Source organism: Rattus rattus, chromosome 2, assembly GCF_011064425.1.
Source record: "Rattus rattus isolate New Zealand chromosome 2, Rrattus_CSIRO_v1, whole genome shotgun sequence".
Taxonomy (NCBI): domain Eukaryota; kingdom Metazoa; phylum Chordata; class Mammalia; order Rodentia; family Muridae; genus Rattus; species Rattus rattus.
Window position 1 is genome coordinate 61,624,805 of NC_046155.1, and position 11,628 is coordinate 61,636,432.

At 43.4% G+C, this 11,628-nt stretch overlaps 1 pseudogene; it reads right to left on the reverse strand.

Moving 5' to 3' along the window:
* Positions 1 to 8,682: 8,682 nt before the first annotated feature.
* On the reverse strand, positions 8,683 to 11,147 carry LOC116893102 (annotated as a pseudogene).
* Positions 11,148 to 11,628: the final 481 nt, after the last annotated feature.

Below are 11,628 nucleotides of genomic sequence, written 5' to 3' on the forward strand. Positions count from 1 at the left end.
AAGAATCGACAAATGGGATCTCATAAAATTGCAAAGTTTCTGTAAGGCAAAGGACACTGTGGTTAGGACAAAACGGCAACCAACAGATTGGGAAAAGATCTTTACCAGTCCTACAACAGATAGAGGGCTTATATCCAAAATATACAAAGAACTCAAGAAGTTAGACCGCAGGGAGACAAATAGCCCTATTAAAAAATGGGGTTCAGAGCTAAACAAAGAATTCATAGCTAAGGAATGCCAAATGGCTGAGAAACACCTAAAGAAATGTTCAACATCTTTAGTCATAAGGGAAATGCAAATCAAAACAACCCTGAGATTTCACCTCACACCAGTGAGAATGGCTAAGATCAAGAACTCAGGTGACAGCAAATGCTGGCGAGGATGTGGAGAAAGAGGAACACTCCTCCATTGTTGGTGGGATTGCAGACTGTACAACCATTCTGGAAATCATTCTGGAGGATCCTCAGAAAATTGGACATTGAACTACCTGAGGACCCAGCTATACCTCTCTTGGGCATATACCCAAAAGATGCCCCAACATATAACAAAGACATGTGCTCCACTATGTTCATAGCAGCCTTATTTTTAATAGCCAGAAGCTGGAAAGAACCCAGATGCCCTTCAACAGAGGAATGGATACAGAAAATGTGGTACATCTACACAATGGAATATTACTCAGCTATCAAAAACAATGACTTTATGAAATTCATAGGCAAATGGAGGGAACTGGAAAATATCATCCTGTGTGAGGTAACCCAATCATAGAAAAACACACATGGTCTGCACTCATTGATAAGTGGCTAGCCCAAATGCTTGAATTACCCTAGATGAACAGAACACATGAAACTGAAGAAGGATGATCAAAATGCGAATGCTTCACTCCTCCAGTGAACTAGACTGTCGCAGCAATAGGGGAGAGGGGAGGGGAACACACCATAGGAAGGGGAGGGGAGGGATGTTTGCCGAGAGAGAGCTGAATAACACTGAAATGTATATAAGAAATATTCAAGTTAATAAAAATAAATAAATAAAATAAATAAATAAAAAAATAAATAAATAAAAGGGGAACAAGAATACCCTTGGCTGGGAATAGGAAGGCAAAGATTTAAACAGAGGCAGAAGGAACTCCCATTCAGAGCCTACCCCACATGTGGCCCATACATATACAGCCACCCAATTAGACAAGATGGATGAAGCAAAGAAGTGCAGGCCAACAGGAACCAGATGTAGATCTCTCCTGAGAGACACACCCAGAATACAGCAAATACAGAGGCGAATGCCAGCAGCAAACCACTGAACTGAGAACGGGACCCCCGTTGAAGGAATTCGAGAAAGGACTGGAAGAGCTTGGAGGGACTCGAGACCCCATATGAACAACAATGCCAACCAACCAGAGCTTCCAGGGACTAAGCCACTACCCAAAGACTACACATGGACTGACCCTGAGCTCCAACCTCATAGGTAGCAATGAATAGCCTAGTAAGAGCACCAGTGGAAGGGGGAAGCCCTTTGGTCCCTACAAGACTGAACCCCCAGTGAACGTGATTGTTGGGGGGAAGGTGGTAATGGGTGGAGGGGAACATCCATATAGAAGAGGAGTGGGAGGGTTTAGGGGGATGTTGGCCCAGAAACCTGGAAGAGGAATAACAATCAAAATGTAAATAAGAATTACTCAAGTTGATAATAAAAAAAAAAAAAGAAGTAGGAACTCCTGTCATCTTGAATTTGGATGAATCTGAGGGATGTATTGTTGTGTTAAGAGGCCAGGGACATAAGATAATTAGCATATGACCACACTGACACTCATAGAAACTGAGTAGCATTTTGCTACCAGATGTCTTGGGGTTGGGAAGATCATTGGCATAGATGGAAGGGATGTTGGTCAAAGGGCACAGTCATTGAATTACAAGGTAAGATTAAAGACTTCATTGTGCAACATAATATCATTACACTAGAAGTAGATTACAACTGCTCTTCACTATAAATAAATGACAATTATGTGGCTTAATGAATATGTAGATTACCTGGATTAGATTTTGCACAATGTGTACACATCAAAGCAAGTCATATACCTTACATAATTATGTGTTTTAAATTTTAAAAAGACCGTGTTATGACCAGTCTTCGAAAGATGGAGTAGCTATTGCCATAGCTAGGAATAAAAGTATGAGGAGCTGTCAATTTCTCACCAAAGACAGAAGTGGGAAAATATATTCAAATTATCCTAAGAAAAAAATAACAATCAGTAATTCTAGGCTAAGATGATAATAGTCTGTAAAGGCCTGCAGCACTACCATGACAACCAGATACTGCGTCTCCCAGAGCCCAACTGAAAACAGCTGGATAGGGCAGGTGAATGCCACAGTGCTGGAAGGATGTCTTGCTTAGGGTTTCTATTGCTGTGATAATACACCATGAGCAAAAGCAACATGGATAAGAAAATGTTTTTTTTGTCTACAATTTTATGTCAGGCCATCACTGAGAGAAGTCAGGGCAGGAACCCGAAAACAGGAACTAAGGCAGAAGCCATAGAGAAGTGCTACTTACTAACTTGTTCTCAATGACTTAGTCAGCCTGCTTTCTTATAGTATCCAGGACCGCCAGCCCAGGGGTGCACTACCCACAGTGAGATGGACACTCCCAAATCAATCATTACTCAAGAAAAATGCACCATGGGCTTGTCCACAGGTGAGTTGGGTGAGGGTGTTTTCTCAACTGAGTTTTCCAAATGATTCTAGCTTTTGTCAAGTTAATGCAAAACTTGCGCCCATTGTTTGGTTGGGTTGGGTTGGGTTGGGTTGGGTTGGGTTGGGTTGGTTTGGTTTGGTTTTAACCATATATGAGTACATTTTTAACATATTCTTTAACGTTGCTTGTTGTTTTGTATTCTCGTCCTTAAATTTATCTTTACTTCATTTTACTATATTTTAGTACTATGTTTACTTCATCTATGTTTTCTTAGGTATGTTGTATATGACTATATGTGGGAATATACACATCGGCTGCGGTACCCAAGGAAACGAGAGGAGTGTATCAGCTCTCCTGGAGCCGGAGCTGAGGAATTCATAAGCTTCTGGACATGGGTCCTAACACCAAATTGCAGAATCATCTCTCCAGCTCTCATCATTTTTTATTTTCATAAGAACTTTTAGCTGGGTATGGTAGCTCATATGTTTAATCCCAGCACTCAGGAGGCAGAGACAGATAGATCTCTATGAGTTGGGGGACAGTCTGGTCTATATATTGAGCTCCAGACCAGTCAAGGCTACAGAATGTGACTTTCTCTCAAAAAAAATCAATTAAAGGCTTCCTCTTCCTCCTTCTCTTCCTAACATTGTTCTCAAACATTCTATCTCATTTCTGTTTCTTTGACCCCCATTCTCACCTTGCCCTATTCCCCTTCACTGTGTCTCCCTCTTGCATCTCATTTATGTTCATTCCCACATTGAACTTCATTTTAAAATTCCAACATTTGTTGTGTTCTTATTCTTGGTTACAGTGGGTGAGCTTGTGTGTTATCATTTCTATTCCATGCAATTTCATGTCTTGTTGAACTTGGTGTAATTTCTATCACACCAAGATTTTTTCTCTTTGAGAAAGAGTAGGAATTGAGTCCTCAACAGTGGTCTGCTTTGTTGGAAGATCCCCATCAAAATGCCAACTCAATTCTTCATAGAGTTAGAAAGAGCAATTTGCAAATTCATTTGGAATAACTAAAAACCCAGGATAATGAAAACTATTCTTGACAATAATATTAGAACTTCTGAGGGAATCAGCATCCCTGACCTCAAGCAGTATTACAGAAGAATAGTGACAAAAACTGTATGGTATTAGTACAGAGACAAGAAGGTAGACCAAAGGAATAGAGTTGAAGACCCAGAAATGATAGCAGGTCTTCTTGACACACCTGTGGTCACTTGATTTTTGGCAAAGAAGCTAAAACCATCCAGTGGGAAAAAAGAGGGCATTTTCAACAAATGGTGCTGGTTTAACTGGAGGACAGCATGTAGAAGAATGCAAATCAATCCATTCTTATCCTTGTACAAAGCACAAGTCCAAGTGGATCAAAGACCTCCACATAAAACCACTGAAATTAATAGAAGAGAGAATGGGGAAGAGTCTGGAACACATGAGCACTGGAGAAAATTTTCCGAAGAGAATACCAATGGCTTATGCTCTAAGATCAAGAATTGACAAATGGGACTTCATAAAACTGCAAAACTTCTATAAGGCAAAGGACACTGTCATTAGAAAAAAACAGCAACCAACAGATTAAGAAAAAAATCTTTACCAATCCTATATCAGATAGAGGGCTACTATCCAATATATACAAAGAACTCAAGAAGTTAGACTCTAGATAATCAAAAAACCCTATTGAAAAATGGTATACAGAGCTAAACAAAGAATTCTCAACTGAGGAATGCTGAATGGCCAAGAAGCACCCAAAGAAATGTTCAACATCCCTAGTCATCAGGGAAATGCAAATCAAAACAACCCTGAGATTCCACCTCACACCAGTCAGAATGACTAAGATCAAAAACTCAGGTGACAACAGATGCTGGCAAGGATGTACAGAAAAAGGAACACTCCCCCATTTTTGGTGGGATTACAAGCTGGTACAGCCCCTCTGGAGGACATTAAACTACCTGAGGACCCAGCTATACCTCTCTTGGGCATATACCCAAAAGATGCCCCAACATATAACAAAGGCACATGCTCCACTATGTTCATAGCGGCCTTCCCTCTTTTTCCCTCTTAAAAACCACTCCTGCTGAGCCACCTGCTGCTGCTTCTGCCTGATTTGGATTCAGCCACCCTGCCTCTATGTTGCTTAATAAAAGATCTTTTTGTGTTGACAATCGGTATTTGGTTGAGGTCAGTGCCTAACCAGCGGCCCAGAAGGGGACACCCAGTGGTGCACGGGTCCCTTCGTTAGACTCTCTCCTAAGATCTATGACCTCACTAGCCCTGGCATTGGCTAGGTTATGTTCACTCCTGCTGCGTGGACCTTAAGTTTAGCTGTGTAGCTGTTGGTTACAACCTACATGTGAGTGCCACTTAATGTACCTTACTGAAATCTTGTTACACTGGTCATTGGTGTGCTTCATAGGTGTCACATCTCAGTAGACTATTAATTGGCAGCTTGTACAGGCAGCATGGAGGCTAAAATGCAGGGAAGAGGCTGTAAGGTTAGATACGACTCCAATAATCAAGTCCTGTGCCCTAAATGTGCTGTGTTTTCAGCAACAAGGGCTTACCTACAACTTTTGAGAGGCAACCAAGGACAATGGCAATGGCCTATATTGCTTTGGAAGTCACCTGGAGTACCCTGAACCACTCAAAAAGAGGTTTCTGGTGCCTCACACTAGGTTTTTATTAGTATTCATGGTTCTGTGTGGAGTATTGTCAACCCACGTATATATAACTTTTTTAAGATACAGTTTAGGTAAACATAGCATAATATGATGTTTGAGCTTGAAGGGCCTTAGACCCCATATGTGCTAACAATGCCAAGCAACCAGAGCTTCCAGGACTAAGCCACTACCTAAAGACTACATACACATGGACTGGATTTTGACCTGACCTCATAGGTAGCAATGAATATCCTAGTAAGAGCACCAGTAAGGAAAAGCCCTTGGTCCCATAAGACTGAACCCCTAGTGAACGTGATTGTTGGGGGGAAGGCGGCAATGGGGGGAGGGGAACACACAAAAGAAGGGGAGGGGGAGGTATTAGGGGGATGTTTGCCAGAAAACCGGGAAAGGGAATAACATTCGAAATGTAAATAAGAAATACTCAAGTTAATAAAAAAAAATATGATGCTCTGAAGCTTTCATCAAACAACTTTATGTTGTAATTGTTCTCATCCTTCAATGTCTTTCTGTATTAACCCCTCCCTCCTGTCCAGTTGAGCCTCCTTCCAGTTCTCTGTTTCCAGACTCATACTCAGACTCAGACTCAGACTCAACTGTATCCTGCTATTTTCCTCAAGAGCACCACTCCCTTGCCACCACCCACGGTCCTAGTTCCTGTGGTTAGTCCATGTTGCATGCTCACATTTGAAGTTTGGAGGCTAGAAACCCCAGGCGAGAGAGAATACATAGCATTTGTCTTTCTGGGTCTGGGTTACCTCACTCAATATAATCTTTTCTAGGTCCATCCATTTGCCTGCAAATACCATAATTTTATTTTTCTTTACAGCAGAACAGTATTCCACTTTGTATCCTTAACATACATTTTCGTCACTCATTTCATCTACTGAAGGACATTTAGGTTGCTCCCATTCCTGGATCTTGGGAATAGAGTGACAATGACCATTGTTGAGTACGTATCTGCAGAGCAGATGGCAAGTCCTTTGAGCATATTCCAAAGTATGGTACAGCTGGATCATATCATAGATCTCTTTTTAGCTTTTTGAGAATTATCCATACTGATTTCTATAGTGGCCACGCCAATTTTCATTCCCACCAACAGTGACTGAGGGTTCCTCTTTCCCTACAACATAACCAGAATTTCCTGTCCTTTATTTTGCTGATCTTACCCATTCCAACTTGGGTTAAGACAGCTGGGATTCACTCATGATCTTCTGGCTCCAATGGGCTTGGGAACATCCACTTGTCGTGATCTGCCCTCCAATGCACACAGAGCTTGCCTCATAGGCTCAAGACCCATGCCATAGCTGTTTCTGTCCTTTGTGGTCATCCACCTCATCATACTGGCATCTCAAAAAATTCTAGCAACTGGACTGAATCTCCACCAGTAGCCTTTATTAGACTGTCTTCAGAGACACTAATCCTGCCACATAGCACCAAGCCTCGACTTCTTTCTGTGATATGGTTCTCATGCTGCCAAAGCAAATACCATCTGAGGAGGCTTTTGTACATTATCAAGTCTAGAAGCCAGCATGTTATGCAGCCTTAACCCTACCCTCCTTCCAGACCACAGATTCTGTGTCCTGACCCTGAAGAAATACTCCCCAGAGATTTTGTCTCAAAGATGCTGGTCTCTTTTTATTGCAGCTGATTCCTCCACACCATCTAACCAGAATCAATTGTCCTACTAAAGCAAAATCTCACCTCAGTAATTCTGATCACAGCTGATTCTCCTGGTCTAGCTGACCACAGATTCTTAATTCAAAATATTACATAAATAGCCTGGCAGAGTCTTTGCTTCCCTGTAAAACCTTCCAAACCAGGCTCCACTGTCTATATCTCTTTCAGCATCCCTAATTTCCAAGCTCCCACCACAGCCTATTAAGCCCTGAGTACTCAATAATTTTCTAACCCCAAAATTCAAATTCCATCTACAAGTACCCCAAAAACAATATGAGCAGATCTGTCCCACTCTCTGGTACCAATTCTTTGTTCTAATATGGTTTTACTGCTATGATAAAACACCATGACCAAAGGAACCTTGGAGATGTGGGCTGTAAACACCTTATAGCTTACAATCTATCATGAAGGGAAGTCAAGGCAGGAACTCAAGCAGGAACTTGGATGAAGGAGCTTAAGTGCAGACTATGAAGAAACACTGCTTACTGGCTTCCTCTCCATGGCTTCTTTAGCCTACTTTATTATACACCCCAGGATCACCTGACCAGAGGTGGCACTGCCCACAGTGGGCTTTCTCACATCAATCATTAATCAAAAAATGTCTCTATAGACTGCCTACAAGTAGACCTCATATCAAGGGCTTATGGCATGGTCTAAGATAATGATGACATCACCCAAAGCATTCTACAGATGCAATGCCATCCCTATCTAAACCTGAGCAGGTTCTTGGAAAGTTGGGATGTTAATCCTAGTATTCTTGTAGAGATGAGGATTCCCAAAGACCCACAACCATATGAGCAGCTAGATGCCTGCATTCTCATTTCAAAACTTAACAGCAGAGCTACATGAACCAAAGCACTGAAGCTAAACACAGACCAGTGGAGCAGAAATAACAGTAGAGAAATCATCACACACACACACACACACACACACACACACACACACACACACACTCATAGTCATCAAATTTCTTAAAGGGCTATGACCATTTGTGTAGAAAGAACAATGTCATAAACAAAGTTCTGGAGAAACTGAATATCCATGTGGAATGTATGGATTAAGTCCTCCCCACACCAGAAACAAAGTGACTGAAGACCCACTAAGTCCTGGACACAGTGCTAAGGGACAGCAGAAAGCAGGCAGCCAAGCCACAGGGCTTTGGGCTTGTGATGTCAGATTTTAAATGTGACACCAAAGCACAAGCACAAAGCAGAAAACAGAGGTTGAGATGAAGCAAACTTGAACCTGTGTGCACAAAATGCTGTATGTACAAAAGGAGCTCATCACGGGAAGAAACACACAGGATGGAGTTACAGGACATGTGTTAACAAGGGTCTCATGTACAAATGTACAGAACCATTGACACCACTCAAAACACACTGGCCACCTATTTCTCAAATCTATAAGAGAGCTGAGCAGACACTTATCCAAAGATGAACGAGGGTGAACAAACTTGAAAGTCTAGAAAAGGTGAGAAGGAGGCCAAGTATCCTGAGTCAGAGGACATGGGTCCTGAGTTACTTGTCCAGCTTTCCATGGTCATCACAGCACAGACCCCAGATCCCAGACCCTGACCACATCAAGTCACACCCTGCCAGTCCATAACCTGACTCACTTTCCCCTGAAAAAATTAGTGAAGCATTCTGGTCATGGCCACATCAATGTCCAGATCTAATGAACAAGAGATCAGTAATTTGTTGCCACAAAGTGGAAAGCCTGCTTCTACTAAGTCCTAACCAAACTAAGAGCTCCCAGATGTGTACACACCACCACCACACACCAGCTCCTGGAAAACCATGCGATCCATGAGCAAACCAGATCAGCCTGCAGATGGTGCCCCAGGTCAGTCCTCACTGAACCTTCAGGGAACCCTCACAGGGGTGCTTACCACCCACCAGCCAGATCTCCATGTGTCCTTTGGACAAACACTGGAGTGAAGCAACTGAGGTCAGGGAAATCTCCATGCGGTCACTGGGTGATATGACCTGACAACTGCTACTTGGTCCCAAGAAAGAATGGTGTGGAAGGAAACAGGACCATTGTCCTTAGTCTTAACACAGAGGACCACGGAGTAAGTGCTGGAATCTACGGACCAAAGACCTTGATCCCCTGTTCTGCCTTCCCTTAAGCCTCAGACTCCATGTGGATTCTGAGCACAAACACACCTTCTGGTCATTTGGTTTCTAGGGAATCACAGCCATCTGTATTCTAGAAAAGGTAATGAGCACAACTTTCAGGGGACACATCAGAGTTTCCCATAACTACTTCTTGGTGGCAAAGTGGATTGTTTTCTGTTACAAATATTGGGTAAGGGTTCTATTGACACTACTGGGAAGCAGGTATCTCAGGCTCCTTTCTTCATATCCATATACACAATATGAAGACTAAAATACTCAGCATGGGTGCTCCTACCTGTGCATACAATCTGGGTGTAGGTCAGAAGGTCACATTGCTCTAGGAAGTTCACATCAATCAGGCAATGTAAAATGTCAGACTCTGTTCCCTGGCACGTAAGGTACTTCTGCTCATGATACCCGTTGGTTCCATGGTGGGCTCTGGACCATTGCAGAGCAGTGCCACATTCCAGCTGTCTGCACACAACGCCAGCCTCCTTCTCATGCAAGTCACATCTCAGGGAGAAATTGGAAATCCCAGTGGCCTGTGCAATCCCAGCACAAGGACTGCTGCCATCAACCAGCCCCATTTGTCGTGTGGTACCACCTGGCGGCAGAGAAGAGAAACCGAGTCTTGTTATCCTAACCCTAGGGCAAACACAGGGATAGGGATAGGCACTGACTACCCCACATTGAGTCATTGTCCAAGGTGCTCCTGAACGTGTTCCCACCCTTTGCTGTTTTCTAAGGTAGCAAATCCCATCCTTCCAGGGGGAATGAGCCAGGACTCCTGTCTCCTACACCATGTGGCCAAAGTCTTGGCCTTATGTATTCTGAAAACAGGAATGTTTTCTCTAGTAGTCACTTAACAAGGGAAGTAGCTAACTTTTTAAAACGTAAAGATATTATTTAAAGTTACTGGGAAAGTGTCTATAGAAGATGAAAACCCAGACCTTTTAAGACTCCAAGCATAATATATGTTCATACAGGCCAGACATTTGACCCAATACTTCCATGACCAAGACAGAGAAAGGAGTCCCAAGTACTGAGGAGCTCAGGGTCTCCATTTAACCTACCAGAGCAGATAATCGCAGCCACACACTGGCATTGGCAGCCACTGACGGGCCCCCAAGACCCCAGGAGGCACTCCGAGAAGGTGGCTTCCTCACCATGGCACTGGGCATCATATAGCCAAGGTTGCTTCATTTCTTCAGGTGTCAAAACGTACCGGAGCATAGTCTTCACAGAGCCACAGCCGAGCTCTCTGCAGATCACTGAAGCCTCCAGCTCGCCCAGGCCATCCCCACACATAAGGCTCCACTGCCCATGATATTGCAAGTGTATTTGGCCTCACATTTATTACCACCCAGGAAATTCAATGTAGTTCCCAAGAGCCATATCTTCAGGAATAAAAACAAGACAAAACAAATAAAAAAAAAGTAAATATAGATGACATTCTGTATTTCATTTGGAATGCTTTACAGACAGCTCAACTTCAGCTGGGCATGGTGCCACCTGCCTTTAATCCCAGTATTCAGGAGGTAGAGGCAGTCCAATCTCTGAGTTCAAAGCCAGCCTGGTTGACAGAGCAAGTGCCAGGACAACCAGGGCTTCACAAAGAAACCCTGTCAAGAAAATGGAGGAGGAGGAGGAAGAGGAAGAAGAAGAGGAGGACAGGAGAAATCTCATCTTCACTATTCATCCTAATCCTCCCTTTTTCAGATTTCTCAACAGTAAAACTCTGCATTGTTACAGAATCCAAATGGTTGCTTTTGATGATGTCAACGTTAGAAGGAAACACACATACAAAAAGGCATCAACATCACCAGCACTGTGCCACCCCTGAGCACAGTCAAGTATGTATTATATACCTGTGTCCCTGGTACCTAAGACCTTCACACAACAACACACACTCACCAGGAAGGAGAGTACAGCAGGCCAGCAACAGTAGACGCCACAGCTTGAGATAAGACAGTGCCATCACAGGTCTCCTTGTAAGTGCAGTTCCCAAGGCTGATGGCCTCAGAACAGGTACCTGTCTCTGCCTTCAGGAAGAAAGTGAACTCACACTCAGGGTGGCAGTATTTTGGAGCCAGAGCCCTTCAGCACCATAGGCTCCTCCCCCACATGAGAGCTGTCATCTCTCACCCAAAGCAAGCACTCACCCACTGTGCCAGAGCCCAGACAGTGCCAGCACTGTGGGGCTTCCTGCAGCTTGCCAAAAGCTGTACCAGGTGTGGAGAGCGAGTCTCCTCCCAGAAAGGCCTATATGGCTGTAGCTGCCAAGGTCAGTGTCAGAAAAGGCATTAAAGACCTTCTGCCTCAAACAGAAAATCTAGCTAAAGACCAGAACTCTTCCAAGGTCATTCATTGCTGTCAATAGACAGAGTTGGCAATTTAATCCCAATGCTTTCAATATGTTTGCCCTTGACCCAGTTATAGGAAGAATGTCTCTCTGAGGA